We start from the raw sequence: 13,207 nt of genomic DNA, 5'->3' as shown, positions 1-13,207 counted from the left end.
GTGTATATATTTTTATACAGAACACAGTATTCGTGAATGAGATGGTGCGAACAGGACATTGAATACAGAATGATTGTGAAGATAGAAGAAATTGGGTATAAGAAATAAAGGTACCTTTTGTCTAAAAATAGTAATAGCTTGAGGGATAATTTTTATAATCAAAGCGGTAATTGTAGATGTTTGAACTTTTCACATAAGTGATTCATTGGAGTGCTGAATAAGATACCCGTTTGACTTGAATAAAGGCCCAACAAGAATTTGATATGGTACTCTTTTGAAGATTTAAGGGCAATAGGAAGTTGTATAACTAGGCTTCAAGTAAAATTTAATTGAAGATTGAATTTTGCAGTTTTTTTTAGATTTTGCGCATAACAAGAATTAGAATGGAGTTTGGATGAAGAATGTAATAAAGGCCCAGCAAAAAACAAAATAAGGTATTACTTTGATTGCTAATAAAGGGAGATTGAAAGTTACATAGTAGACCTCTTGGCAAATATAGAATGTTTTTGGAGAAACCTTGAATCTTACTGAACGAGCAGTTAAGAGAGAACAGGAGCATAAAATAATTCAAAGTAAGAGAATAGTTATGTCCTTGGTATCTAGGAGAGAAATAATGAGGTAATGGAGGTTATTCTTAGGTAATAACCTGGGTATTTGAATGTCTTCATGTTGAATGCGCAAGTGTATTACAATAAGGTTAACAATGTCAATGATTAAGAGCCTATTGACATTTTTTAAGATTCATCAATGAAGTGGATCAATGATAATTGGATAAGTTTAAATCTTGTCCTTGTTGTAGGTTTGTTAGAATGGAGAAAGGCAGGCATTTTAAAGTTAATTAGTATTGTGGGTTAGAATTGATTTTTGTGATTAGTGCTTTTGTACCAATATAATGTATCTCATAGTAATGAATTATATATTGCATTGAATTGATTGGTGTATCTTTCCTTTTTTCAGCCCTGATGAAGTCCGGGTTAGGACGAAACGCACAGGCTGAAAAGATTTGATGAAATTGAATGAATGACATTATATGATGTGCTTTCTTTAATAAATTTGATACATTGTTGGAACCAAAAATGCCTGTGGACTGGATTTTGAGAAATTCAATAATAAATTGATAACATTTAAATACAAAGAAATGCTCCTTTCCGATTGGTATTGTTTAATTGAAGACAGTGGCCTGTGAGCGGTCGGCCACGGGGAGTGGAGCGTTACCATTAGAATTAAATTAAGGTCTAAGAACAAAGTCTAGTGTGCACGTGTTAAGCCCTCACCGCCTTGGGTTCAGTGAATGATTGTACAAAATGAGATTGAACCTGGAATGTCCAACAGTATCGGGAGGCCTTTTCTCTGGGACAGAAGACTGTTACTGGGCAATACCCAAGGTGGATACTGTTTACAACTTGTACCCCACTGAATGCCTTGAGGACTACTGAATTCTCATTAAGTTACTCCTTTCAAATAATTGGATCTCCAAGATTAGCTATGATTGACGTGCAGTCAAGCCATAATCCATGGAAGTGGTAGCCCGTGAGCAAAGGACAGTGCGCATTCTCAACAATGCAGACAACCCTTCACCCTTTGAAGAGAACAGACATGCCAGGAAACGTGATCTCTGGTCCAGTCTCGTTTCAGGGTTATTCGCATACACTGCAAAAAGTGGAGGCAAGGAAAATCAAGCATTCACGCACAGGTTGACTTTTTCCCAGGTCTAGTAGATTCAGGTGCACTGGTCATCTCAATTTCAGATAATACAATCATGGTAGGAGCATAAATGTAATGCGCAAGAGGCAAATAAAAGTAGCTAAGCGCGGGACAGTTTTCTAGAAGAAGAAAAGAAAGTGAATGAAAGGGTTGGCATCAGACAAGGGCGAAACAATCTACAATGAAAGTAAAAGGAAATCAGGAGGTAGTAAAATAAGGTAAAGGAATAACAGAACAGTGTTGCATTTAAGTGCGTGGAGGAGTAGCATCTGTAAGCAAGATTAATATTTCACACTGCAAGCACTTTCAAGGTCTTCCACGTCAGGAAAGAGTAGATTAGATTAACCGATTCATGGTTATGTCTGGGACTCTAGCAACTGCAGACGTGCATTGGTTCTTTTTTTTCCACTGGAGACAAGTTACTGCCAATAGACGACCCTGGGCATTCTTCACTCAGTGTGTCTTGGATCAGAGCTAGCTGTGCACCCAGAAAGCACAGTGTCCTGCACAAGCACAGGTTACCTTCTGGGCCACAAACGAAATACTAGCATTAATACACAAGTTTATTTCCTAACAGTTTACCTTTTGAGTGAGACTATTTAGTACTCAGTCAAGGCTCCATTTGTGCTGTTATTTACATTAGGCTGTTTTTAGAGCATTTTTTTCTCATGCAGGATTTATTACCCTACCCTACCCCCCCCCCCCCGAATTTCTACCTTTCTACGTCACCTCCGCTCCCATACCTCCTCACATGTTGAATACACGGCCTTTCCTCCACTAACTGGCTGATGTGACCACAGGGCTGCACTCTCAATCCACACTCAAAACCCACCTCCGGTGAACGATACAAGACTACTTCAGAGTACTTGGTATAGGAAGTGTGTCCTATCTGGGCCAAGAAGGGCAAAAATCTATACTTCTACTTGCAATTTCATTTGCAATGTTTCAGAAACATATGCAATGCTTACTCGGAAATGCTGTCTGCCTCGTCCCTTTTTTTAGGTCTCGCTTGAGCTGTGCTGTCGCGTGCAAGATCTTTTGTTTACTTACAAGGGGCTTAGAAGGCGCCCATTGCTTACTATTGGTTGACGTAATCACCACTCACATTTCCTTGCTTCTCTTTGGTCGGTGTGTGCCTGCTTCACTACCTCTGTGTGTTTGTTCTTGACAGGAGATGACAGGAGACGTACAACTGTCTCTTGAATTCAAATCAACTCTAATCCGTACTTTGCAGACAAAAAGCTTAAAGAAATCCACCCTTGGCCAGTCTTGAAGTAGAGGAGTTACCCATCAGAGGTACATATTCTAGTAACACAGTTGGGGTACAGATGCTCCTTGATGACCAAGGTTGGTATAAAATTCTGACTGGAGGATGCTAAAGCAAACCAAAGCCCTGCCTTTTTGAAAAGTGCAATAGCTTCTCCAATCTCAAAATGTGTTCCCTTTCTGTACAGTTTTGCCATGGTACCGAGTCATGAAGCCGTAGGTCATAGGAGTTCTAACTGAGTCACAATAGCAACAAGAGTGGACTTCTATCTTTAGATGGGAAAAGTCTTGGAACAAGATAGCATCCAAGCTCTCTGAACTGATGTTCTTGGATGACATAGGAGGATCTGGGGTATATCACTGGCAGGGTTTGGCATACTCTACCTACTTCCTTAGGTCTACTCCCTAGAAATGGACAGAAGTGGAACAGTGAAACCAGTCTTTAGATTGGTAGCTGGGGTCCGAAGTGTGACCCATCGTGAGGTAGACCTGCGAGATAGATCGACTACTGCTCTAGAGGTCCAGCTGGAACGCCAGATTATGTTCGGACCTAGCAGATACACCATAACTAGAGTTGCTGGTTGACAAGAAGGTGCTAGGAGAAGAAATGGTTCCTAGGTGTACATAGGCACAAGCTGGATTAGGTGTTCAGGTTCAGGAATTGGCAGGGTCACTAATATTCGGTTTTATATTGGAGCATCCAAGGAATCCAACCTGCAGAATATGGGGGGGGGGGGGGGGGGACGACAGAACCTGAACTCTGAGCAGAGGGGAGCTGATCCCTGATCAGCCTGCTTGTCCAACAGAGCAGCAGAATTACCTGTCTGCATTGGAGCTCATCAACCCTGTAAGGAGGACACACCAAGCAAAGTCCAAAGGAGAAAATCCAATGTGAGAGAAGCAGGTTCCAATTTACTGCAATTGGTTTGTAAAATAAAGTATTGGTCACGCGTATGCACAGAGAATGTTTGGGAGGGGTTAACAGGATTTTATGCCCACATGTGCAGTACCAGGAAGCAGAAGCTCTGAATTATATATTCAAGACGCAGTTCAGTTCTGCCACAGCAGTGGTTGAAAAAGGTACCATGCCAAACGAATATTTGATGACCTAAAATGCAATTGGTTGAAGGGTTGTTTCAATGACGCTAGTTAATGGAATCACCCACTGTAATATACTTTTTGGGAAAAAGGAAAACATTTCTATGTCTATTTTGTGGACTCAAAAAGTAAGACCAACCCCCTTTGGCTGCCCAGACATACCTTCACCATTATCTATGCGCCTCAGCGTTGCTTTCTGCATAGATGTAAACCATGACTTGATAGAAATAGTTTTCCAAAAGGCAGTTTTGATTCGGTCTTATGTACAAGGCCAAAGCTTGAGAATGAGATGAATGCACTTTGAAATTGTGACTATCTAAATGTAATATAAAGTTTTAATTTATCTAACATACATTTTTCTACCTTCGGCTGCCAACTTACAGAAACCGCATGATCTGTGAGACGGGACGGTCTGCATCTAACGCAAAGGTTTGTATCGTTATGTAAAAGTTGTTCATATTGTATTCACTATTCATTATCAAACCCTTCAATATTAGGGTGAACAATAAGGAAATGTGGTGTACTGTGTGCTTTGGTTTCATTACGGATAGTGCTTCCACTATAAAATCATGTAGATGTTTGCCAAATCTAACATTTTTAAGCTAATAATGCTCTGAAAATACTCAGATTTTATGCACCTACATGCATAGGTACATGAACAAGACTGCCAATTTTGCTCTTAAAATTGATGTACACAAACTACAACATGGAGAAGAAAAAAAAAACTTTGTGCAATTTTAAATACCACTTCTGAAGCATCATGTAGTAAGCTTGTATGGAAGCATGTCAATATTTAAAATATATATTACCAAAAATGAAAAGTGAAGTAAAACCATTGAGTACAATATAAAAGTACATAAGGGGACCAACAAAAGCCATAAAAGTACATGTCCTTTAATTGATGCAGATTTACGACTTCAGGCATTCTCAAGAATTGCAAAAGTAGACCTGGCAACTGTACTAGCAGTTTTGGCCTAATTCTATTTTTGCATGAGCAAATGTACATATGGATATTTGCTCATAAGTACATTGCCCATACAAAAATCTGCTGGTCAACTTTAAACAGTATTTTGCCCACCCGCGAAATATTTCTTCCTGCTATCCTCAGTATACATTTCCAACCTTTAACAGTGTGGAAAGAGAAGTTGGCAAATACTACGTTAAGTCTGTAGGTGTGCACAAACTCCGCATTGGAAACCTGGAAGTACCGCTTTCCCCATATTTCCATTCATTGCATCTAGGAGCCAAAAAATGTGGCAAAATCGAAGGAATGGTAGAAGCCAAACAATGGCGCGAGCCCTAAAAAAGGTAAACCAAGGCATTTATCCAAGTTCTGACATGAGCTGAAATAAAAAAAAAAATTACAAAAATTATCGATTGAATGCTTGAATTAATCTCCACTACTGGCAATGATTCAGGCGCACTCCAGTTCACAGTTATTTCACACATCATGTCACCTCAGTTTGGATCCAGCCATATGCAAACCAGATTTAATAATCGTACAGTTCTCCGGACTAGCAGCAATGGAAAAAAAAATCCAACATCTGTGTCTAAACTACTGTAATGTTAGACGTAAGAAAAGACAAAACTGATCGTTTATTACTATAAACTGTATAGGGTTACATTACCTACCTTTGCTCCATTTTTTCAGCAATTTAATCTGTGAATTCTCTCCCATGGTGCATCTCTGCACCCTACGCACCGCACTGGGTGAATAATTTACTAAGTGCAAAGTGCAAAGGGCCGCCGGAAAGGAGTTGCTGCAGTGTCCTCCATTTGATATCGCACTCTGCAGGTCAGTTACAGGTGTCCCAATGCCCATTTTTTTATTTTTACTCTCACATCAGAAGATCCTAATCCGCTGCAGGTTCTTCTAACCCACTACCAGGAAGTATGCGACTATCCAATAACATCAGCATGACAAAGGATGCACTCTTTATCCTAACATTCACCTTCAATACCATAAACTCCACACCAGCTTCTCTGAATCCAGACAGGATCAGATGGTTCTTAGTTTATCCTTCAAGGGACCAGGGGGATTCCTCTTGACCTTGACATCAGCACACAGGTTATGTTCTTGCCAAGCACCGAAAGGTGAAGTGGTTCAGGGAGCACTAAAGATGGGAGCCCATGACAGGATGGAACCACTCGTCCGGTCAGGAAAGTTGCGAGCCTAGTCTTCTTTTGGTGAAGAAAAGAAACCCTATCTCGCAAGCTCAAGCTGAATTTACACAGACCGTTAGCACTAGCAGGGTTTGTATTCCTTTCAAATGCAGCAGTTGTGTTTACATCCTTTTAAAATACCATGTGATACACACTACACAACATGAAACCATATCATGCAAAGAATAGCAAGGGGTTGTCCACACCATGCAAAGCACAGGGAGCAAATCTAGGGAGCCACAGTACACAGAAGAAATGTTTCTATACACCAGCAACACTAATTCACACATCCACATAAAAGACAACATAAGGCTCCTACCTCCAGTGTCTCTAGATCTACGCAGATATTGCAAAGACTGGAAGCATCCACACGTCATATTCTTCAAAGCACAAACGAACAACTCAGAAGGCTTGTTCCATTGCTACAATGCAATCACGATTCTCAATGCCTCACCTGGGAACGACATCACATACACAAAGTGGGCCAACAATCTCAAAAGTCTAAACAGTTCTAAAGCTTCAGATATTTTATTGCAACAGCAATATCGCAGAAATGATCTCATTATGAAGTATCAACTCCTGGTAGCAGACGTGCAGTATCGATGAAAGTAAGGGAAACAGTTCTGTAGACTCACCGTTTTTTCTGTGATGCGCAGCACGCTGGGAGGGAATAAGGCAAACTACACTAGCCTCGTGCAGAGCCATTATGGCGGGCACAACAGTACAAATCAGGAGTTCTTACCTGTATGCAGCTTACCAATTTAAATATGGACAGTGCATGGACTAACTACTTGCGGGGGGAGGGGGGCTTTCGCAAAATCCAATTGGTTAATCTCTTCACAGACAAGACTCGTCTGGTGAGAATTAACACTGACCAAACAAGGGCCAGTGAAAATTTACAGTATGAGCAGCATGTGCAAAATTACTACTGCTCCCTCACTGGTTGTGTCCAGCTCGAAGAGAACAGCAGCGAAGTAAGAAATGTACACGCAAGCGAACCCAAAGAGCAAGACATACAGAAGTAGAGACACGTAGCCTACTTCAGCTAGAACTAGCACAGTTAACTGTTCATCCCAGTATTTATGAAATCCGATATTGACAAACTAGAAAGCACAACTACCATGTAAATCACTTCGCCAAATAAAGGATAAAATAAAGTGCATAGAGCACACTGAAATTTAACACGGCCACTTAGGAGTTAGCAAAGGCATAAGATAGAAGAGCCCCTGCGTTTAAAAAGGATGCTTAAAACCTGATGCAGCGAAAACGACTGCTCAATACTTGGGTAAATTCCAATTTTGGAAACACCGCTGCACCACATTAATCAAGCGGGGGAGGGGTCACTATTATGCATAGAGTTACGGGACACAAAGTTGACTAAAGAATTAAAGATGCAGAAATACATCTATGCCAGTATAATAGGAATGTATTTATTGTGTGATTCTTACCTTTACTAACGCAGCTCACCTTCACACTACACTGTTTTATGCCCTAGTCCCCTGAAATCCAGCAAGCGCCATTTGCAAAGAGGACAGAATATCTGGGAATGCCCAAGGCACGGAGCTAGCCTTCTTTCCCAATTCTAAGCTCTACACTGTACAACCTGGTGAGGTTTCAGCTAACATTACAATTTTTAAAAAACAGTGCATGATGAACTTCATTATATTCAGGAATGTCAGTGCATGACTGACAGAATGCAAATTCCTTGCTATTAGGCGATTGTCCTTCCTCTCCGCGACCTGCCCCACAGGCAGATCTATCTGCTGCTCTTTCATTTTATACGCAGATCAAGGAGGCAGCCAGAAGGCATGTCCACCTGCTATACAAAAAGACATGAAGGTCTCATTGGAGACCTTGGTGGTGCTAGTGACCCTGAAAGCTATACCAGTAGCACATTGGAGGAGTTCTGAGCCTTCAGTAGGGTATGCCCATCCCAGTGTGAAGGATTTACAGTGAGTCTTGATTAAATGCCCAATATGTAGTCTAACTGGCACTTCAAGAAGACCACTATGTGCGGGGCTAAAGGAGCAGTTCAGGGTAGAACTAATGGAGAAGTAGAGGAACGGACTAGGTTTCAATTTACAATATAGGTCTCTCTCATGGACAGGGCTGCTGGTCCTAAAAAAAACAAATTATCAATTGGACCAATAGAGAGGGAAGGGAGACGTGAAAGAACTGCCCGTCAAACTTTATTTTAGTACATAGACGACTTCATGGACTTCCAAAGTCAGTCAAGCACCTGCAAAAACAGTCAAGGGACCTGACTAAAGAGGAGACCCCATGTATAGTATTTGCTGACCAGCTACAAGCTCTGCACGCGTACCAAAAGATTGGGACCACCTGCCCAGCCTCCTAGGAAAAATCCAGGAACTTAATGTACAAGTAGAAGTACCACCTTTTGAAATAGAGTGCAGAGCAGCAAAAAGATAAAGAAATGCCGCACTGGGAGACATATTGGTAATGTCGGATATTTGCCGAAGAGAAAGGATTACCGGGAAAGCCTATGGATAACAGCATGAGAGTAGAAGGACGGTGCATGCTCTCAGGCTTCCAAAATGTATTTACCATGGACCTCATGACTGGATACAGTGAGACAATAGAGGACAGTTTCTAAAAGACATTTTCATGGGGGAGTTGGGGCTTGCTCTTGGCTGTCTCTAAAAGCAAAAAGTTAAACCACTGAAAAGAAAGGAAGCTCCAGGAAAGTTTCATGGTCACCATAACGGAAGGTACACCAGAAGAAAAGCATCTGATGGCAAATGAACCAGATTCTCTGCACCTGCAAAAGACTGAATCCTCGTGCAAGCCATGGCATGTGAGGTGTAAACAGTTAAGACTCTCATACCATCTTGGAAAATCAATCACTAACAAGCACTGACAAAGCAATTAGTCTCGATTCTTGGCTACTGCCAATACTGCTCAACATCTGCAAAAAAAAAAAAAGGGAGGGCAAGTGGGGGAGAATCTGGTCACTTTTGCAGAAAAAAGGAAAAAAATCATGGAAAAAAAAATTATATATATATATATATACACACATACACACACATACACACACGTGCTTCATAATGCATACGTAGGTATACTGCAGGAATACGGACACCTGCACAATGACTCTATACATCTGTATGTATCAAGAAGATGACATGCAGAAATAGGACAGGTTTTCTTAATTTACCATTCCAAGATTGGCATCCACAATCTAGGAAGAAATAAAAAAAATGAAAGCGAATGAAAAAGAATGGAGCGGCCTGAAAACAACCTGCACCTACCAAGCTGGGTAGGGGAATTATTCAATACCGCTAAGAGGCTAGGAGCCTTGGGGTTGGGTGGGCTGAAAAAAAAGCAAACAGAAGCAAAGCACAAGCTGTTATGGGAGAAAATGAGAGAATTTGAGGGGCAACTTTAAACGATGGAGGGCAAGAATACATGCAATCTGTTGAAATGCTAGAAGAAAACAATGTAATAAGGAGGTAGGGAAAAGAGACGAGATAAAGCCATTCAACCAAGAACAATGGCTGACAAAGCACACTATACATATACAGTCCAAAGAATTAGAGACAATAGGTCTTCGTCAATAGATGGCAAAATCAGCGAGACCTAAAGACAATGTTTAGAAAGCGTGTAAAGGCAGACATTCAAAGACTGAATTTTTCAGGAAGCCTCTTTGGTTCTAGTTAGCTTGTGAGAAAGCCAGCCCATTCATTACTACTCCAACAGTGACACTTTAGCAGAAGTACTCTTCTACAGTTTGTTGATGTCCAGCTTCTGAGGCAGCATTAATAAACATTTCATGAAAATATTCAAAGTTCTCATCTACCAAAACCCAGATTCAGCACTATTTGAGTAGCATTTTTCTGAACACAAAAAATAGTATACGAATACTATGAACTCAGTCTACTTTGAACTCGGTCAAAAGAAGAAATATTTAAAATGCCACAAACCTTGTCTTCAGAACAGCCAGAAATGAAGTTGGTAAAGGATTTCTGGACAGAACTTCACTGCATGGCATGGATAAGCTGCAATCCAGCCTCGTCCATTTTCCATTACACATCTGCCCGTCTCCCCTTTAGGAAGGGAAACAAAAATCCTACGGGTGCAGTATTTAGCCAATCATCAAATCTGCTACGAAGTCTAACAGCCGAGATCCAAAGAAAGATGGTGTTCCAGCAGGCCTAAGTCCCTACCACTGAGCAGCACAAACCAACAAAGCCTGGCTGTCATGTATCGCATGGAAGATTCCATGAAGGGGTTGGCCAAACATGTTGTCAAAACCTTAATATGAAAAAACCTAAGGCACTCACCAAGGAGTATGTAAAAAATGAAACTTTTATAGCCATGGAAAACTTCCAAAGTCGGAGTAGAAATGGTGACCTAATCTAAACCATAAAATGTCAGTCAAGCATTGCCTTTTCATCACACACTGGTGGAGACTTAAGTGGTTGTAGATAAGCTGCAATATGGCCTCTGGTCAGTACTTCATCTATAGAGTAGGTCTTCAGAAAAGGCCGTTTTACGGTCTGTTGGGTGACCAACTGGAGAGAAAAAACGATAGTATTCCACTCCCACCTCCTCTTGTACAGTCAGACCGGTCTCGTTCGTGAACGGGCCAAAGTACACACAAAGCTAATCAGAGCAAGACAAGAGATAAGAATGCGGCCCTTTTAACATCAGATGGAAGGCTAACGGGCAACCACAAACGTTAACTAACTTCAACTGCAGAGGAGTCTGAGCAATCAAAGAGCCCTTGAAGCTACAGCAGGCAGGTCCAGTGCAAACAAATATTTATACAGCAATGCTACAGAAGGACTGACATGCCAACCTAGGCTGCCGGTAGATACTTGCCTATCAGCAAGCAGAAAAGCAACAGTCAAGGTACCATGGCAGAAGCAACTAACCAACCCTTGGGCTACAACTAACATCGCAGATTAGATTAGCCATGTTTGCCAAAACAGTTGGTCACGATCTTGTTAGCACAAACAAGACTCAGAACTGTAGCAGCCAGATAGGCAACCAAAAACATGAGCAAAGCTTTGGGAGTGAGCACACAAACATGACGCAGTAGGTATAGAAATTAGCAGACATAAAAGGCATACCTTATTGCACACAGCCAAAATTAGTGATTTTTGTGGACACAGATACACCTGGGCCTTTCAGTAGCTGCAGTCTAAAAAAACAAATATGACGGAGTTGAAGTTAAACACTGGCTCAGAAATGTGTTCAGTAAAAACTGCTGGTGCTGGGGGCGTGGCAGAAAGCCTGCCGGATAGCTGCCAGGTTCCGAGTGTCCAGTAGCTTCAGAGACTCTTGATGGGAGCTTTGCCGACAGTAGCCTTCTACTGCTGGGGCCGGAGCAGGTAGATTTAATTTCATACCATTTTTATGGTCTGTTAACTCTTGTTTGCTCCCGCACTTCACACTTCATGCGGGACCTCCAAAGCTGCCACAACCACCATTTTAGCCAGCCCATCCAACAGTCACACTTGTTCACCATCACAGAGAAGCTGGCCGGAGTGAATTTCAGGGACTTGGATACAGTTAAAAATGGGACTTATTAAATGGTAGTCTTACCCGTCTAAAAGTTTTGCAGGGCTTCCAGGGCTGGGACACGATAGGAATCTCCTCCCTGGGGGATGCAATGTCAGGTTTTACCCTGAAGTCCTTTCAGAACCTGCAAGACGAATATGGGATGCCACAATCCTAGTTTTTTTAAGTACCTACAGTTTAGGCACGCATTGACGCCATACCTGACTGACTTAGGGCCCCTCCCCGATTTTAGTCCGCTAGAGGCCAAGGTGTTTATGGGCGAATTACCATATAAGAACATTTCACGTATCTACCAAACGTTAGTTCACCATTGCTCCACTGACCTACACAGACTTAGGACAGCATGGGGGGCGGAGGGGGAGATGTAAGGGACCTGGAGGAAGAGGACTGGGCAAAGGCATTGGCAAGTCCGAGGGGGGCAGCTATTTCCACACGCCTGCGCCTAATACAGTTTAAATATCTACATCACACTTATTTCACCCGGGAGCGCGGGCATGATTAGCTCCCCTGATTGTCTCCGCTGAGGACAAGAGTAGGGTACACTTTTGCATACTGTCTGGGGGTGTTTGGCGTTGCATAGATTCTGGAGCGGGGTGTTCGCCTGTTTGTCCGAGGTGTTGGCATGGGAGCTCCCGCGCACGCCAAATTGGCTTTGTTGCATGTGATGGACGGGATTGGGGGCAATAGGTACAAGCGCCACCTGTTACTGTTGGGCCTTACACTGGCAAAGAGGGACATTGCCAAGGCGTGAAAGGCGCCTCAAGCTCCGCCATTGGCTGCTTGGAAAAATGGCATGGACTTTTGTATGGGACTTGAGCAACCTATATTTATGGCTAGGAGGTGCCCCCGTAAGCACTTTAATAGCTGGAGGAGGTGGGCGGATTACAGTGGGCTGGACTTGGACCCACCGCCAGAGAGGGCCGCCCTCCCGACAATTTGACAGGTGGTTCATTGGTGGAAAGGATAGAGTGTCTCATTGGACTTGGTATGCTATTTTAAGATTCTATATTGTAAATAAGTGGCTGCATCAGCGCAAACGGGGGAGGGGGGGTGTTAGTTTCCCTATATAAAAAAGTCTACGATGTTATTGCTGATTTATTGGTGTGCAGGAGACTCCGGAGCTATGCAATATATGTGACCAACGACAAATAAAATCGGTTTAAAAAAAATGACTTATTTACGGCCCTTGGTTTCTTCACTTTATGCTAAATTTCAGGAAAAAACCTGTCTCTTTTCTGTGGGAGAAAGAGGGAAAGGAATAGTCCTCAACATTTGCACTTGTGACATGGCTGGGGAATCAAATGTTCTATGATGCCCTCATGTTAATTTGAATATCCTAGGGTTGACGGCTCATGAATACAAATTAATCGATTTTATTGGGTTGAAAATAGTCAAAATTGGGATTTATTCTAGAGTTCTTGGAGAACTCTTG

The 13,207-nt window shown here is 42.1% G+C and overlaps 1 protein-coding gene across 21 annotated transcripts in view; it reads right to left on the bottom strand.

The window, feature by feature from the left end:
- EIF4G1 (eukaryotic translation initiation factor 4 gamma 1) overlaps positions 1-13,207 on the bottom strand; it is a 980,016-nt gene that overhangs the window by 863,579 nt on the left and 103,230 nt on the right. For 3 of the 21 annotated variants that reach the window (XM_078666155.1, XM_078666153.1, XM_078666157.1), the window contains one exon: positions 6,551-6,685. The exons of 17 other annotated variants lie outside the window; for them this stretch is intronic. The gene's annotated coding sequence lies outside the window, so the exon portion shown is untranslated. Of the gene's footprint in view, positions 1-6,550; positions 6,686-13,207 lie in introns of those variants that run through there. One more of the 21 variants, XM_078666149.1, reaches the window with a different exon arrangement.

The sequence above is a fragment of the Lissotriton helveticus genome, chromosome 11 (genome assembly GCF_964261635.1).
Source record: "Lissotriton helveticus chromosome 11, aLisHel1.1, whole genome shotgun sequence".
Lineage (NCBI taxonomy): Eukaryota > Metazoa > Chordata > Amphibia > Caudata > Salamandridae > Lissotriton > Lissotriton helveticus.
The sequence above is the reverse complement of the archived record's forward strand: the minus strand, read 5'-3'. Positions and strand labels throughout refer to the sequence as shown.